Source organism: Diospyros lotus, chromosome 13, assembly GCF_014633365.1.
Source record: "Diospyros lotus cultivar Yz01 chromosome 13, ASM1463336v1, whole genome shotgun sequence".
NCBI classification, from domain to species: Eukaryota; Viridiplantae; Streptophyta; class Magnoliopsida; order Ericales; family Ebenaceae; genus Diospyros; species Diospyros lotus.
Window position 1 is genome coordinate 28,211,592 of NC_068350.1, and position 19,018 is coordinate 28,230,609.

The 19,018-nt window shown below is 36.4% G+C and overlaps 1 non-coding gene across 1 annotated transcript; it reads right to left on the reverse strand.

Annotated features, from left to right (window-relative positions):
- Positions 1–11,010: 11,010 nt before the first annotated feature.
- On the reverse strand, positions 11,011–11,117 carry LOC127789364 (small nucleolar RNA R71). The gene has a single exon (XR_008020541.1). It is a non-coding gene; the product is annotated as a small nucleolar RNA R71 (small nucleolar RNA).
- Positions 11,118–19,018: the final 7,901 nt, after the last annotated feature.

The window sequence follows — 19,018 nt, forward strand, 5'->3', positions numbered from 1 at the left end:
TAAAAATAGAATAGCAATTTGTCTTCAATTCAAAAGATTTTCGCAAGAGTAAAATATGACAATGATCATAAATTTGAGGAATGAACCACAAATATATATATATATATTCAAAGAATAAGTGGTCATCCAAAAACATAAATCTAAACAAGTTATGGCAGATTTAATGTAAGACATATTAAGGATAGGCTTTAAGAACATAGATTTGTCTTTTGATAATCTTAGCCATACTTGTAATCGCATAGGATCATTACATATAGATAACTTCAAGAAGCAAGATGATCCTTTAGAAAATAAAGCATGATTTCATACTCAAGTATTCATTTGTCACACAAAGATAATCAAGCTATTTCATACAAGAAAAATAGCATTATAAATGATTCAAGACATGAATACTATATGCCATCAAGAATATATCATTTATCAATTTTTTTGAGATCTAAGAGATTGACGGTGAAGCCTTTTGATTTAACCAATGATAGATTTGAGAGATATGAAGGATCTAAACTTCTTTAGATAAAATCACTTGAACTCAAGAATTGATAGGGATTTATCTAGAGTTTGATTTCCAATAGATTTGGACATGATACCAATTGATATTTTCTTTGAGTAAGATTCCTTGAATTTTTGCTAGGGTTATGGCATTTGTATTGGCACATTTGATTTGGAATATTGTGGGGATTTATGCCATAGTCTTTTTGTTCCATCCATAGGATTCGAGCAACTATATAATCACTTTTAGTGAAAGAGAATGGAATGGAAATTCACTTTCTTCTAAACAAAGAGACTAGGAAATTTCTTATAACTTGTCATGGATCACTAGTGTTCTTTCTAGCTATTTTGCCTCCAAGATAGGATTTCTTAGGATTGGATTGAAATCTAGCATATAGGCAAACACTAAACATAATGTTCATCCTAGTAGCTATCAAATGTAGCAAAAGTCCAATCATATTTCTATATAGCTCATTTTCCACCATTTGGCATTTCTCATAATTGTTTAGGCTTGATGTACTACTCTTTTAAGTGGCTACTAATTTGCTTTTGAAGAAAATTAGATTTCTTAAGAAGATGTATTTTTGAAGAGATATATAAATTCCTTTATCTTCTTGCCTAGATTGCAATCTTTAGAAGAGTTTTTAACTTTCCCATTATGCTCATTTCAAATTTCCCTTGGCATTATATTGACAATTTGATTCCATAGGGATTTATTTGAGGATTTAAATAAAATGTTATCTACATAGATTATTTGTAGATTCATAAAATGTCCTTGCTATGAGGCTTAGAGTAATGTTATATCTATTTGACCTCTTTTAGATTCTTCCTCTAGAATAAACTTGCTAGGACTTTCATATCATGACTTAGGGGCTTGTTTTCAACAATATAGTGCCTTGGAGAGTTTGAGCACATGATTCTCATATTGAGGATTCTTAAGATTGGGAGTTTGTTCCACATACAATTCCTCAATTATAACCACTTAAAGACACTCTTGACATTCTCTTGATGAGCTTAAAGGATTTGTGGCATGCTAATGCCAACAACATTCTTATGCTTTCTAGACTTGCTATGGAAGCCTAGGTTTCATCATGATCTTTTCCTCCTTCTTGACTATACCCTTAAGCTACTAATCTAGCTCTATTCCTCTTTTATCCATTTTGATTCTAAACACTCATTTGGTTCATATGGTTGGGTGATCTTTAGGTTTTGGAACTAAGTTCCACGAGAGAGGGGTGAATTTGGAAAAATAAAAGATTTCCCCCTTTTAAATAGATTTTCAAAAATGAAAAGATGTCACCAGTGAAGGCAATAGCTTTGTTAAACCTCAAGACCGTGAAATGGCACGATGAGGTATCAACTATGTAAAGACAATCCCTTTTTAAAAATGATAATTCTAAATTTCTAATGGATGCTCTTATCCTAAAACTTTTGAAAGGATCTCCAATAATATCACTATTCTCTACATAATTTCTCTCTTGGAATGAATGGTTTTATCTTTTTATGAGCTATGTTTTCCTCACTAAACATTTAAGCATGTTATCACTTGATAGATTTGATTTCTTTTGATCTAATGAGAATTTTCATATTGAGATCATTCTTACAATCTTTTATAGGTTTAGGAGCTTTAACACGAATATCATCAATTATAACATATAGGGATTTTCTTTTAAGATAACCCTTATTGAGTCCCTATTTAACATATAGCATGAGGTGTTAATGGTTTAAACCAAAGGATTTACATAACATAATTCTATCCATTTCTTATAAAGATATATTTCTCTTTTCAACTACCTCATTTTGTTAGAGATGTTCTAGCACTAGAAACATTATGATTAAAATCATTTTCCTCATTATAGTGCTTGAATTGTTCATTTCAAATTTACTTAAATGATCACCTCTAATTTTTGAAAATGCTTATACCTATGTCCTTTTCGAATTCTCTCACAAGACATTTCAAATGACTTAAATGACACTTTTAGATACAAGACATATTTCTCAAGTTACCTAGAATAGTCATCTACAATGACACGGATATAATGTTTTTCACTTTAGGCTTTTGGGTTCTCATAGGTCCAAAGAAATCTAAAAGATTGAGATTAGAGACCTAGAGGTTGAGATTTTATTTGAAGGCTTAAATGATATACTTATTTGTTAGCCTTTCATGCATGCCTCACAAATATTTTTCATATTTAAGCTTTAGGCAATTTCTCAACAAGATCATGTTTGGATAGATTATAAAAGCATATTCATATTTGCATGACTTAGTTCATTATGCCATAGATAAATAGATGGGAGATGAATGATACTAGGCATTTCTTTTCTACTAGATGAGAATAAGTCTATGTACAATTTCTATCCTATTTTCTATGATCTTCATTTCATTTGCTTTGTGACAAGATACTTCACATGAATTAGCATTAAAGCATACTCTATGTCTCATTTATTTTTAGACATGTAACCTTACAAGAATTAGCATGAATGCATACTTTATGATTCATATCACATAAATTGGTAACAGTAATCAAGTTATGTTTTAAGGCTATTTTACCACAAACACATTTTCCAGAACATATCAACAAGTGTTATTCTCCCCCTTAATTAATGCATATATCAAAACACTATAATTTTCCCTTATTAATTAAGATCTTCAACAAAATCATAGAGGAAAACTTATAACTCAAGATCATCAAAACTTATAAACACGGAAAGCTTAGGGAAAGGAATATACCACCAAGATTTTAATTAATAAAATCTCTCTTACACTTGGTTGGCAATACATCATTTGGGGTTGAATTTATTTTTCATTCCCTTTTCTTTCATGCTTGATTCATCTGCAAAGATTTCACTTTAAGTTTCATTTGGATGTCAAGCAACCTGCAAAAATAACTCATCCACAAGCTTTTGGTGCCCAAACCACTTTGGGTTCACCATTGTTAGCATAGAGCTCCTCCTTAGGAACCCAAATTTGTTTAGGCTTATGTGGGTTATTTCTTACAAAACCTTTGTTTCTAAAATGATACCAATAGCTAAGATGTGAAGCAAAGAATTTTTGTTTCCTTTTTATAACGATTGTTTGCTTCTTATCCTTATGCACATTTCTCTTAAAATAAGAGTTTTTAGGTATCAAAACTTGCTTGGATCCTTGGGGTTTAGTTTGAGAAACATTTGATGGTTTAGTTCCTTTAGGAATCCATAACATTTTAGGTTCATAATATGATTTCCTTTTTAAAGGACAATTGTATGCAATGTGACCTAATTTATAATAGTAAAAGCATTTAACATCATGAGAGGTGTGTGAAGGTGAGCTTTTGATATTAGCTCTTTGACTATTAAAATTTTGAACACCTAGTTCATGATTACATGAATTTGTAATCTCCTCTTTGAAAATGAATTTCTCATTTAATGCACTGTTTGAGGATTTCAAATCAAATTCTTCCAAAACTTTTTCCTTTGAAAATTCATTATTGGAAGCAAGAAACTATTCATTCTTTTATCTTAAAACTTCCAATTCATTTGACAATAAATCTAATTGCTTTTGACGAGATTTATTTTTCAAACATAGCTTTTCAAAATTTTCATTTAAATCATTAAAAGCATTCAACAACTCTTCATTGTAAAAGCATCATGATCATTATTTTTAGCATTCAAAGAACTAGACTCATGATCATTTTCAATATCATTACAATCATCAAAATCGATAGTAGAAGTAGAGGTTACCTCTTCTTCTTCATTTGCTATGAAGCACGGGATGGGTTTTGAATTTTCTTCCTTCTCTCTTTGTTGATGATTCAATAGATTTTTAGCCTATACATTTTCATCAACATGCTTGCAACATTTGTCAGAGAGATAAATTGAATCAAGAGTTTTCAAAATATCTTTAGCATTTGAACACTTAGAAACTTTAACATAAATGTCATCACTTAGGACATGCTGTAAAATATGCATAGCTCTAATATTTAAAGAAAAATTCATTTTATCACGATCATCCCATTCCATCTTTGGTTTTAAAACAAAACCCTTTTCCACAATATACCATAAATAAAAATCAATGGATGTCATGAATACACAAATTCTTTTTCTCCAAAAATCATAATAAGAGCCATCAAAATACGGTGCCATATGAGAAATGAGTCTTGCAAGGTGTTCTTCAATATTGTTTCCGCTACTATCTTTGATGTTTTTGAAAAATGTTTTCGAAAATGGCTTAAACCCTTGCATTGGTACACCTCGTAATGGTGCTCCTCATTAGTGGTATCAGAGCCTCGACTCGTTTTCATGTCCTATCCGTTTGTTTTCATGATTTGCATGAGTTTCGGGTGAGATTGCTAACTGATTTTGAAGTTGCAGCATCAAGGTGTTGACAATGTATGCAAGAACTATCGATAGTTTTGGGCATTTTCCTTAATGAACTGTCGACAATATGCTGAAACTATCGACAGTTTTGAGCAAAACCCAGAAATTGTCAACAGTTTCAAGCACAGTTTGTTGTTTTGGGTTTTTCGGTTTTTGTTTCCATGCAATGAGAATGTTTTGATTTAAAATAGATTAATGCTCATGATATGAGATATCACAGACCGAAAAAATGATGTATATTACATTAATAATAATATTAATAATAAATCGCCATAATATTCAGTGAGATTGAAATGGGAGGGTGATCATGGACTTCCACAATGTGATTGTGTGGATGTATGAATGAATGAATGATTACAGGTATTTGATTGTCTGTAATAATTATTTTTCATTCTATTTTTGGGAATGTAATGAGACATAAGTCTCCTTGTATTTTCATTTTAATAGGAAAAATATATAGTACAAATTTCTTCAAAAATGAAGGAGCCATTAAGATTTGGTGACCTAAGGAGCAAGAAGGCCGTAAGGAGATTTCCCGTCAGTTGGGTGCTGCCAGTTTTGTGTTTGGTTCCCTAATGTTGCTATTGATTAAGTCTAGAGTCTCGGATTTGATCAACTAGCTAAAAGTCCATGATCACCCCACTTTGCATGCTTAAATTTATTTCTGTATGACATACATAAAAAGAAAACTTAATGCATGCTCAAAGCAAAAATTCTGCAAAAATAAATTATGAATTTATTTTTAATGCATGAAGTGTATTTGTGTATGAGATACATAAAAGAAAAACTTAAATGCATGTGCAAAGTGAGACCTTTAAAATAAAGATCGAAATATTCCCAAATGTGCATAATATTAGATATGATAAATAAAAATTTTCGTGACCGTCCACTGTCATAGGAATTCGTCACTTGATTGGGTGTGCCCAACATACCATAAAAGCGTTGAAGGTGCATTCCAAGAGAGTTGATTGAATGTCCTATCTAAGCATGAGATGTTGCTGGTTACCCCACACGGATATGACCAACATACCGCCAAAGTGTTGAGGTCATAGACGTTTCAAGTGGATCGCTGGCTGAGATGGTGGGTCTAGTCTATGTATGTCACTTTCCAACATACCACCAAAGCGTTGACGAATAGATGGAATATGGGTCAGTGGATCGAACCTCACATGAGATGTGATAGACAATAATTGTCTAATCAAATATGTGGGTATCCCAACATACCACCAAAGTGTTTAGGGGTATTCATGTAGGAGAGAACTCAATCACCCGTCACGAATTCCCTTTGGGGATTCGCGTTTACCACCATGGGAAGTGTGGGATTCAAAAAATTGAGTGGGAGGTACCATTTGGTTTAAGACCAAAACTAAGTGGATTTTGCAAGATAAATCAATCTAACAATCAATTATTTATTTCTGTAGCATTTTCATAAATGACACTTTCAAACCCTATCATGCGTCTTTTGGATAAAAATACTTTAACTAGACCTAACTTCAAAGATTGGCTTTGTAACCTAAAATTGGTTTTGGGTATGGATAAAATTCTTGATGTCTTGGAACAACATATCCCTGAATCCATTCTTGAGGGCTATAGTGAGGAAGAACAGGTTATATGGGAAGAAATGAGGGATCAAGATTTGAGGGCTAGAACATATATCTTGGCATCTATGACCAATGAGCTCCAACGTTAGCATGAGCACATAACTGACACTGGTAGCATGATTGTGAATCTGCAAGAGCTCTATGGAGAACATAGTCGAACAGTTAGATATGAGATATCTAAAACATTATTCAAAGCCAAGATGACAGAAGGTACAGATGTAGGAGACCATGTACTAAAGATAATCGATTTGATTGGTCAACTTGAAGTGTTAGATTTCTACATGGATGCCGAGCTGCAAATTGACCTTATCCTTTAGTCGCTCTCAGAATCTTTTACCCCATTTATTTTCAACTTTAACATGAATAAGCTTGAATGCTCACTCCTAGAGTTGTTAAATATGTTAACAACTGCCCAAGCCCAAATCAAAGGAAAAAGGCATGAAGGAGTTCTTGCAATAGCCTCATCTTTAAAATCTTCTAAGAAGAAGAAGAGTTCTTCCTCTAAGAAGAAGAAGCTAAGGCCCAAAAAGGAGTTTCCAAGAGCAAGCACAAAGAGAAGGGATCAAAGGGAAAGTGTTTCCATTGCCAGAAAAAAGAGCATTGGAAGAGGAACTGCCCAGAGCATCTCGCCATCTTGAAGGTCAAGCGGTCTGAGAATCAGGGGGTCAAGTATATCTTCCTTATATATCTTCCTTAATGCAATTGGTTATTCTCCTATTTCTTGGATTATTGATTCAGGTGCAACTTCTCATATTTGTGTTTGTATGCAGGATCTCGTGGAGAGTAGGCCACTTCAGAAGCGAGAAGTTTTCCATCGTGTGGGAAATGGAGCTCTTGTAAAGCAATTAGCAATAGGGACATCTTTTATTACTCTTAATTATGGGCATGTATTAACTCTTAAAGGCTGCTTATATTTACCTAATGTTTTACGAAATGTAGTGTCTATTCCTAGACTTGTAAGGGATGGTTATGAATTATCTTTTACTTTTAATGTATGTCATATTCATTATGGTAATGAAGTGGTTGGCATGGGCATTATGGTGAATGGTCTTTACATTTTAGAGTTGCATGAAAATTGTCAGACAGAGGGATGTAAATATTGCATCCACTAGCAGCGAGAAATGTTCTCGTGATAATGGTGTAGATCTTAAATACTTACGGCATCTTCAACTTGGCCACATAAATGAGAGAAGGATTTATAAATTGGACAAAAGAGGATTAATTGATCCAGTAGGTTCTAAACCGAGGCCAACTTGTGAATCCTATCTCCTCGGGAAAATGGCTAAGTCACCCTTTGCTGGACAAAGTGGGAGAGCTAGTGAGTTGTTAGGGTTAATCCACACAGATGTATGTGGACCATTCTTTGTAATGGCAAGAGGTGCTTATCACTACTTCATAACCTTTACTGATGACTTGTCACTGTATGGTTATGTGTACTTGATAAAGAACAAGTTCGAATCCTTTGAAAAGTTCAAAGTGTTTAAGGCTGAAGTAGAAAACTAGACTGGAAAGAGTATTAAAATACTTCGATCAGATCGAGGTGGTGAATACTTAAGTATGGAATTCAATGAATACCTCAAAGCCAATTGCATTATATCCCAGTTAACTCCTCCTACAACTCCAAGTTGAATAGTGTTTCTGAGAGAAGAAACCATACCTTGTTGGACATGGTTCGTTCAATGATTGCTTTTGCCGATCTACCATTGTCACTGTGGGGCTATGCTTTATACACAACCATTTATCTCCCTAATAGGGCTCCTAGTAAGTCTGTTGAGAGTACGCCATATGAAATATGGACAGGATGATAACCCAGTCTTAAGCATGTTAGGATATGGGGTTATCCTGCCTATGTAAAGAAACTCAAGACAAAAAAGCTAGAATCTCGTTCTAGTAAAGGAAGATTTGTGGGCTACCCTAAGCATTGCAAGGGGTATTACTTCTATTTTCATAGCAACCAAAGAGTGTTGGTCAGTAGGGATGCCACATTTTTTGAGAAAGAGTTTCTTCAAGGGAACGACACCGGGAGGAAAATAGAATTAGAAGAAGTGTCTTCTGAACCACAAGTCAAGCTCAATGAAGAAGTTAATCCAAATGTAGTAGGTCCTAGCACTGTCATTCCACATAAGGCATGTAGATCTAGTAGAGTATCTCATCCTCCAGAACGATATGGTTTCATGATGGAGGAGATACATGAAGTGTTTCTGTATGGAGATAGTGGTTAAGATGTCGATCCTACTAACTACAAGGAAGCGATGTTGGACATTGATTCCAAAAAATGGCTAGAGACTATGCAGTAGGAAATGGAGTCTATGTATTCCAACCAAGTCTGGACTTTAGTGGATCCACCTGAAGGAATAGTTCCTATAGGGTGCAAATGGATCTACAAGAGAAAGATTGGTCCTGATGGGAAGGTGCATGATAAGTGTCTTTTATACACTTATTTTGGTCTATAAACTTAGCATTTATACATTCAATGAGCATGATTTCTACTTGATTTGGTTCTATATATGGTTATGTAGATGTGGAGCATGTGTTAAAGCGGACATGGAGCAAAAAGAGTTATTTTGGTGCATTATGGAAGTGAAATAAAGCTTGGAGGCATGGTCGGGTATCAAATTAAAAGAAATCAAAAGAGTATCGAGAGCAAGAAGTTGAAAATGATAAAGCAAGAGGCTAAAGAAGAAGGCTAGCGGTCTTACAGCGGAATGCATACCGCTGTAGGACCGCTATAAGGTTTAGTTTCTGGAGCTCACGGTCCTACAGCGGAATGCATACCGCTGTAGGACCGCTTTAGGAATTGCTTTCTGGAGCTCACGGTCCTACAGCGGAATGCATACCGCTGTAGGACCGCTTTAGGAATTAGTTTCTGGAGCTCACGGGTCTGCAGCAACAAGCATACCGCGGTAGGACCGCGGTAGGGTTCAAAGCTTTGGGAAAAGGCCGTTTTAAGTCCGTTTCAATCCAAATAAAAGAGAAATAGACTCCTTTATGGTGCAGGACTTTGATAACCTAAAGAGGACTATATAAAGACTTATTCTTGGAAGATTTGGAGAGTCTTTTGGGAGAGAAGAGAAGTGGGCAGAAGATTGAAGACTTTACTATTAGGTTGTATTTTTCTTTTCTTTTTCAATTCTTTGCTATGGATTCCAACTCTTTTCTTTTTCTTTTGATTGAGAGCATGCATAGCTAAGTGTTTATAGCTAGGGTGAATGATGAAACCTCGACTTCTAATGGTTTGATTTAAAGTTATTTGGTTTGCTATTTTCTTATCTATCCGGGTTGATTGTTTGTTATGTTTATAATGTTGTTTTGATGCTTGATCACCATTGAAACTTATTTGTGATTTGTATTGCTTTCGAGAGATTCAATACGGATTAGATATGGTCTCAAACAACGTAGGGTCCGATAATAGGTAGAGATACCGTTATGCCCTATGAAATCATTGTGTGATGATCTCCGTGATTGAATGCATGTTTATATGTTCGAAGGTTGACTAGAGATAGTTAATCTCATATATATACATAGAACTAAATGACCATCGAGAGAGGCTTTTGGTTGTAATTGGATTATCGATTTTCAACCTAAGATAAGGAATAGCAACACCCGAGTAATGAATAATTGAATCATAGAGGTCGACGGTGGATTCACAAACCCTAGTGCCTTAGTCTTGTGAGTTTTAAATCAAAGCAATTATTTTGTTTGCATCTTTTATTCATAAATTAGTTTTCATTACAATTGAATTCTTTGTTAATGTGTGTGTTAGGTTAAGGTTAGATCAATTAGAGTGAACGTCAAAAGTTAGTCCTCGTGGGTACGACACTCTATTCATCACTGTATTACTTGTCACGATCCGTCCACTTGCGGGATAGAATTAGCCGAACAAGTTTTTGGCGTCGTTGCCGGGGACTAACTCTTTTGATTATTTCTTTGATTGATATTAGCTTTAACTGTTATATTTTGTTTTCATTATTTTCTGGGCTAAGCTATTTCAATTTGTGTGTGTGTGCAGGGATTGAGATAGTGCATGAGCCGTTCAGAACGTTCGGATATTTATGAGTTTGATTCTGAGATAGAAAGAATGTTCCATCAAAGGCGTCGTGAACAAAGAGCAAGGAGGGAAGAACAACTGAGTAACATGGGTGACAACGTAAACCAACTTGTTCCAATGGCATAGCCTGTTGAAGTTAATGAAAGAGACATTCTGATGGGAGATTTCATGATGCCCCCTCTAATTGAGAATCGGTCAAGTATAATTTATCCTCCCTACGGGCATGAGAACTTTCAGTTGAGGTCGGATGTGATCAATCTCTTTGCCAACAACATACCATTTTATTGAATGAGCGAGGAAAATCCACACTATCACTTGTCTCGGTTTCTAGAATATTGTGGAAATTTCAAGTATCAAGGAATTAATGAAGAGGCACTCAAGATGCGCCTTTTCCCTCACACTCTGAAGGATAGGGCTCGAGAGTGGTTAGACTCATTACCACCGGGTAGTATTACTACATGGACAGATTTGGTACAGAAGTTCACACTCAAATACTTCCCACCGGCCAAGATTACCAAACTTAAGCATGAGATTTCAACTTTTCAGCAAGCTAAGTCTGAAAATTTTCATGAAGCATGGGAGAGGTTCAAGGAGCTATTGAGGAAGTGTCCTAGTCATGGTTTTCCACTACCAGCTCAAAATCACATTTTCTAAGCTGGACTTACTCCTCACAGCCGCTCTGTAGTTGATTCTACAATAGGAGGATCAATCCGAAACAAATCAGCCGGGGAGCTTCATGACCTTTTCGAGACAATGAGTGAGCAATTGGTGATGTGGCCAGATAGAAACTCACATAAAAGAGTAGCAGGAGTGCATGAGGTGGATCTTAACACATTAATGTTAGCCAAGATTGATGCACTATCAAAGCAGATGGAAGCCTTAAAGTATACTTCGAATGTTAATATGGTGCAAGGATCACTTCCCATATGTGCAACTTGTGGAGCAACTCATCTATTGCCTGAATGTCCGCTGCTCATAAATCCACCATTCACAGAGCAAGCTGCTTATGCACAGAATTTTCAACATCAGCAAAATTTTCAAAGGCAGCAGAGTAACCCATTATCACAAACATACAATCTGGGTTGGAAGAATCATCCTCATTTTTCTTATGGTAATACTCAGAACATCCAAAATCCACCAAAACAAGGGCGACCACAAGAGGAAAAAGAAGGATGGGAGGAAGCACTTTTAAAGCTTCAAGAACGAAGTGACCAGACGGACGTAGCCATTAAGAATATTGAAAATCAGATTGGGCAACTAGCAAAAATCTTAACGGAAAGGCAACCGGGCACATGGCCGAGCAATACAAAAGTTAACCCAAAGGAGCAAGTAAATGCAATCACAACAAGGAGTGGGGTGCAACTACCAGAAATTCATGTTAAAAGGCCAGGTGTGGTAAAAGAAAATGGTATTGTTCAGGAGATAACGGATCAACTTGAAATGCCTAAAGTAGTAGTTGAACAAGAGAAGGTAATTCCACCACCGGTTAAGCCATATGTTCCTCCAATTCCATTCCCTCAGAGGTTGCGCAAACACAAACTGGATAAGCAATTTGAGAAGTTCCTAGAGGTATTCAAGAAGCTTCACATAAACATCCCATTTGTTGATGCCTTAGCTCAAATGCCTAGCTATGCGAAATTTATGAAGGAAATTTTATCAAATAAGAGGAAGTTGGAGGAGCATGAAACTGTTATGCTAACGGAGGAGAGCAGCACTATATTGAAAAACAAACTACCACCGAAGCTTAAAGATCCAGGGAGTTTTACTATTCCTTGTACTATTGGTAGTTTATTATTTGAACGAGCTCTATGTGATTTGGGTGCTAGTATAAATCTAATGCCTTACTCTATTTTCAGGAAGCTTGGATTAAAAGAACCAACACCCACTACTGTTTCTCTTCAATTGGCTGATAGAAGTATCAAATATCCGAGGGGAGTAGTGGAGAACGTTTTGGTAAAAGTGGATAAATTTATTTTTCCTGTTGACTTCTTTGTTCTGGATATCGAAGAAGATTATGATATGCCCTTAATTTTAGGGAGACATTTTCTTGCCACAGGAAGAGCTTTGATTGATGTCCAGCAAGGAACACTTAACCTTAGAATTTATGATAAGACAGTTATGTTTAATGTATTTAAGACTATGAAACATTCTAATGGCAATGAAAAAGAAGTCTTAATGAGAGATGGCATTGTTGATTTAGTAGAGAGACCTGATGACCTTAAAGAAAATTGCATTGCTAACTCTTTTGATGAGCAGGAACAAAGTTTGGATGCTAAGAACAAGGTTGTGGTCATGGGCTCTTTGGGAGAGAAGCAAAAAGGTTGTCCATCAAAAAGAGACAAACTGTGTTCTTTGGATGTTTCTTCTTCTTCAAAAGCCAAGCCACCAAGTCATGAAAAGGAAAAGTTGGTAAGGGTGTTGAGGGAGCAAAAGAAGGGGATTGGATTAAAGGTTGCTAACATTCAAGGAATAAGTTCATTAAATGGCACCCACAAAATATTGATGGAAAAAGGATTCAAGCCTCCTTGAAGATGGAGGCTTAGTCAAGCTAATGACTTTAAACAAGCGCTTATTGGGAGGCAACCCAATTTCCTATCTTTTTCATTTATTGGCATGTTGCATTTTTTTTTTCTTTACTTTGAGTTAGGTTAGGGTGTCATTTTTTAGGATTTTTGCACAAAAACAATGTTGAGGTCATCATAACAGCATGCACTTGGTGTTTGATAAAATACCCCAGCCAATGTTAACTTGCACATTGCACCTTAAGTTTGGGATTGTGAGGTTCAAGTTTGGGGGAGTTTGGGCATCCATGTGACTCTGTCTACTTCATGTCATTCTTATTCATTGTTGCATTCTCATGTTCAAACTTGTGCATTGTAGGTACATTTTCAAAAGTGATAATGCAATTGAAGAGCCATCCTACACCAGTTGCTTACAAGGGCAACTCCATTGCCGAAAGTTTCAATACCTCAAAACGAGCATGTGTTGATCTATCTACCATCACAACCTTGACACTATAGTCCAGGTACACTCCTTCCTTTTCTTTCTCTTTGTTCCATTGGGACAATGAAACGTTTAAGTTTGGGGGGAGGTTCACTATGGGCAACTTGCATATGTTGTACGGTCTAGTTGTATGGTTTTATTAAAAAAAAAAAAATTATCTTGTTTTGTTGGGTAGACGTGCCATCAATGATGAAGTTTATTTGGTACCATTTTGATGCAAAGAGTAAAGATAGTGATGCTACTCATTTCGTTTTGAGATTCATTATCCATGTTAGACTAATTTGAGCACATGTGTTAGAAGATTCAATGCATAGGTTGACTACACTGCTAGGTTTCCAATTAGACTTTCGCCCTTAAACCAACTTTATAAGCAACTCAATCATCAAACATTATGAAAAGAAAAGTTTGGGGAAGGTTGAGCTATGATGGCAAATGTTGAGGAATGTGTTGATTCCGTGCATGTTAAAATTTGTGTGGAATGTGTTAGACATACTAAGAGAAGCTAGGCAATGACCATAGGCTAGTGATCTCATCCCTATGTCACTATGTCGTGCACCAAATTAAATTTGAGCCTGCATATATCTTATACCTTTCTTCGTAGCCTGAATGACTTGAGTGATTATGCCCATAGAGGTATCTTAAAACCTGGTGCCCCGTGGTCATCTGGCTTGGGAGTCATCGGCTGAAAGCTCGTTACAAGGGTCATTCAGAAAGCTTAATGGAGTGAAGGCTTCACATAAGATATCAAAAAAAAAAAAAAAAAAAACGAGATGGAGCATAAAATGCACTCGTTCAACCAAAAAAAAAAAAAATCTCAATAATGGTGCCGATGTTTGTAACTCTTAGGGATTGAGAAAACTGGTGGGTTTAACTGTCTAGTGGATGTTAGCATGTCGAAGCATTCAAAATAAAATAGAGTCTTCACAAACCAAGACAACGCCATTTTTAGCTGAGTTCAACCAAACTTGAACAAGAAAGAAAAGAGTGATTGAGAGCACCTAGGGACTGAATGAAAAGACCAAGTTTGGGGGTGGAGTGCATATTACGAGCGAGAAAGTGTACAGGACCATCAAAGGGTCGGGATACCAACAACCTTATGCATGATATTGTACCTAACAGGATTTGCACACACACACGTCAAAACATGGAATAAGTCCAAAACAGTTGTGTAGCATTACTAGAAAACTCTGTGTGAATTATGAATGATACAAAAATCTGAAACTACCTTGAAGGTTATCCAACTTGTAAGTGATTTTGAAATATTAACTATTCTCTACTTGAGGGGTGATATATTTGAGTCGATAATCTTGCTCGGGACGATCAAGAGTCTAAGTTTGGGGGTATTTGATAAGTGTCTTTTATACACTTATTTTGGTCTATAAACTTAGCATTTATACATTCAATGAGCATGATTTCTACTTGATTTGGTTCTATATACGGTTATGTAGATGTGGAGCATGTGTTAAAGCGGACATAGAGCAAAAAGAGTTATTTTGGTGCATTATGGAAGTGAAATAAAGCTTGGAGGCATGGTCGGGTATCAAATTAAAAGAAATCAAAAGAGTATCGAGAGCAAGAAGTTGAAAATGATAAAGCAAGAGGCTAAAGAAGAAGGCTAGCGGTCTTACAGCGGAATGCATACCGCTGTAGGACCGCTATAAGGTTTAGTTTCTGGAGCTCACGGTCCTACAGCGGAATGCATACCGCTGTAGGACCGCTTTAGGAATTGCTTTCTGGAGCTCACGGTCCTACAGCGGAATGCATACCGCTGTAGGACCGCTTTAGGAATTAGTTTCTGGAGCTCACGGGTCTGCAGCAACAAGCATACCACGGTAGGACCGCGGTAGGGTTTAAAGCTTCGGGAAAAGGCCGTTTTAAGTCCGTTTCAATCCAAATAAAAGAGAAATAGACTCCTTTAAGGTGCAGGACTTTGATAACCTAAAGAGGACTATATAAAGACTTATTCTTGGAAGATTTGGAGAGTCTTTTGGGAGAGAAGAGAAGTGGGCAGAAGATTGAAGACTTTACTATTAGGTTGTATTTTTCTTTTCTTTTTCAATTCTTTGCTATGGATTCCAACTCTTTTCTTTTTCTTTTGATTGAGAGCATGCATAGCTAAGTGTTTATAGCTAGGGTGAATGATGAAACCTCGACTTCTAATGGTTTGCTATTTTCTTATCTATCTGGGTTGATTGTTTGTTATGTTTATAATGTTGTTTTGATGCTTGATCACCATTGAAACTTATTTGTGATTTGTATTGCTTTCGAGAGATTCAATACGGATTAGATATGGTAGCAAACAACGTAGGGTCCGATAATAGGTAGAGATACCGTTATGCCCTATGAAATCATTGTGTGATGATCTCCGTGATTGAATGCATGTTTATATGTTCGAAGGTTGACTAGAGATAGTTAATCTCATATATATACATAGAACTAAATGACCATCGAGAGAGGCTTTTGGTTGTAATTGGATTATCGATTTTCAACCTAAGATAAGGAATAGCAACACCCGAGTAATGAATAATTGAATCATAGAGGTCGACGGTGGATTCACAAACCTTAGTGCCTTAGTCTTGTGAGTTTTAAATCAAAGCAATTATTTTGTTTGCATCTTTTATTCATAAATTAGTTTTCATTACAATTGAATTCTTTGTTAATGTGTGTGTTAGGTTAAGGTTAGATCAATTAGAGTAAACGTCAAAAGTTAGTCCTCGTGGGTACGACACTCTATTCATCACTGTATTACTTGTCACGATCCGTCCACTTGCCGGATAGAATTAGCCGGACAGTGCAAACCTTTAAAACACGACTGGTGGCAAAAGGATATCGTTAAAAACATGGTATTGACTATGATGAAACTTTTTTGCCTGTCATGATGCTTAAATCCACCAGAATGATGCTAGCCATAACAGCACACTATGATTATGAGATTTGGGAAATGGATGTCAAAACGGCTTTCCTGAATGGTTATCTTGAGGAAGATATATTCATGGAGAAGCCTCATGGTTTTTAGTCTTCCAATGCCAATCAGGTGTGCAAGCTTAAGAGATCCATTTATGGTCTTAAGCAAGCCTCAAGGTCTTGGAACATTCCTTTTGATAATGAGATCAAAGAGTTTGGTTTCATTAGAAATCCGAATGAACCTTGTATAAACAAGAAAGTCAGTGGGAGCACATGATCCTTTCTAATCTTGTATGTGGATGGCATCCTCTTAATGGGGAATGACATTGGCGTGTTAATGTCAATTAAATTATGGTTGTCCAATAAATTCTCCATGAAGGATCTAGGAGAAGTGACTTATATCTTGGGAATCCACGTTTATAGAGATAGAGCAAAGAGATCAATAGGTCTATCTTAGAGTCTGTACATAGAAAATATACTAAAGAGGTTTATCATGGAAAATTCCAAGAAAGGTTTCATACCTTTCAGACATGGAATACGTCTATCTAAAGAGATGTCTCCTAAGACACCCGAAGAGATAAAAAGCATGCAAGAGATCCCTTATGCTTTTGCTATGGGGAGTCTTATGTATGCTATGTTGCGTACAAGACCTGATATCGCGTATGCTATGAGTGTCATGAGTAGATATTAGTCTAATCCAGGTATGGAACACTGGACAACAGTAAAGTGTATCCTTAAGTACTTGAGAAGAACTAAGGATTTGTTATTGATCTATGGAGAGGGTGATCTCCATGTTGACAGGTTCACTGATTCAGATTTTCAATTTGATATGGATGATAGAAAGTCTACATTGGTGGTTGTATTTGTCTGTAATGGAAGGGCAGTTAGTTGGAAGAGTTCTATGCAAGAAATAACTGCAGACTCCACCACGAAAGCAAAATATGTTGTGGCATGTGATGTTGCAAAGGAGGCTGTTTGGATGAGGAAGTTCATTATTGAACTTGAAGTGGTCCCGCCATTGAGTTGTTGATATCCCTATATTATGATAAGAATGGAGCCATTCCACAGGCAAGGGAGCCCAGGTCTCACCAAAAATCCAAACACATCGAACGACGCTTCCATTTGATCCGAGAAATCATAGCACGTGGAGACATGCAGTTGCAGAAGATTGCGTTATTAGAAAATGTCGCGGACCCACTAACCAAAGCACTACCATAGAGTCACCTTGATCGCCATCTTGAGAAGATGGGTATTAGATACTAGTAGACCATGCTATGATGACCTGTAGCTTGTAAATTAGCATTAGTGCAAGTGGGAGATTGTTAATGTTGGTGCCCTAATGCTAGATTTAGATGGCATCTGACATTTATATTTATGGCACTAATGATGTAATTCTTGCAATATGTAATAAAATATGTTTTCATATTTATGGTCATATCTTCATTCATAGCTCTCCAATCATTAATATGAATGAGACCTTAGATTTCTTATTGAAGGTCTTATTCTTAAGTGTTAAGAATATGTGACAATTGACTTTTGTGATAAGGATGTCTTAATGGATATTCTCAGTCCTTAGGCTTCTCAGATCAGGACTCTGATTAGTCGAGTATAGACTGAAAAATGGGATACTACATTTGATTAATATGAGATGGTAATGATAAAGAATGGTGAGTCGCATGCCATAATCCACGAGATGGATATAGTATACATGTGGGTAGGTGTTAGTGGAACACCTATTGACTATGACGCACGTGATAGATCACATGGCTGAGAGGATCTATGATCTATCATAGGCTTCGATTGTGTTACTAGTCTTTAGACTGGAGGCAACACAGCTGTCTTGTGTGTTGGTGCCAAGGATTTACCATTGCTAAGAACCATCTGGTTACCGGGTGGGAGATGCACTGTGTGGTCCCTGAGTAGTGGCATATGGAGGCAGGTGATTGCTAATGGGATCCGTTGACCTCCGGTGTGAGGTGAGCATCCTATGCAATCAGTGGTGGTCTTGATTGAAGAAACCCCTGGCCAAGGTACACTTGATTTGAAAGTGTTTCAAAGCCGGAAAGAGTTTCGATGTGTCATCTCAATCTCACCACACTAATTTTGGCATAGTCATCGAGTTAGTGAGTTTGATCAGACCATGACTCTCACTTGATCCGAATGATAACAGATGGAGAGATTATAGTACACGGGAATCAAAAGCCCAAATAGGTTATATTCTTAAGTAAGACTTCATTGCTGGTAGGATCGCCCTGACATAATGCTAGTTGTCACTCAGGATCTTTCAGGGTACATCAAGGAGATGGAGAGATCGTCGTTATGGACCAAAAGTGTTCGGTTAACGTCAATCTAGTTGACATTTCCTAATTGCTACATAGTAGTGAACCTAGAAGGTCACACGCATATCTGGGCGTAATGGTTGATTAAGCCATTAAGGCTGAAACCGTCATTAAGGGTTAATGATGTTACCGTTAAGAGTTAACGAAACGGGTTCAATGACCAAATTTAATGAGGAGCAATCGTCAAGTGTTAATGAGCATGCCGTTAAGAGTTAACGGGGGTCTTAGTGTCATTATGAGATAATGAAAGTGCTATTAAGAGTTAATAGCAAGCCTAG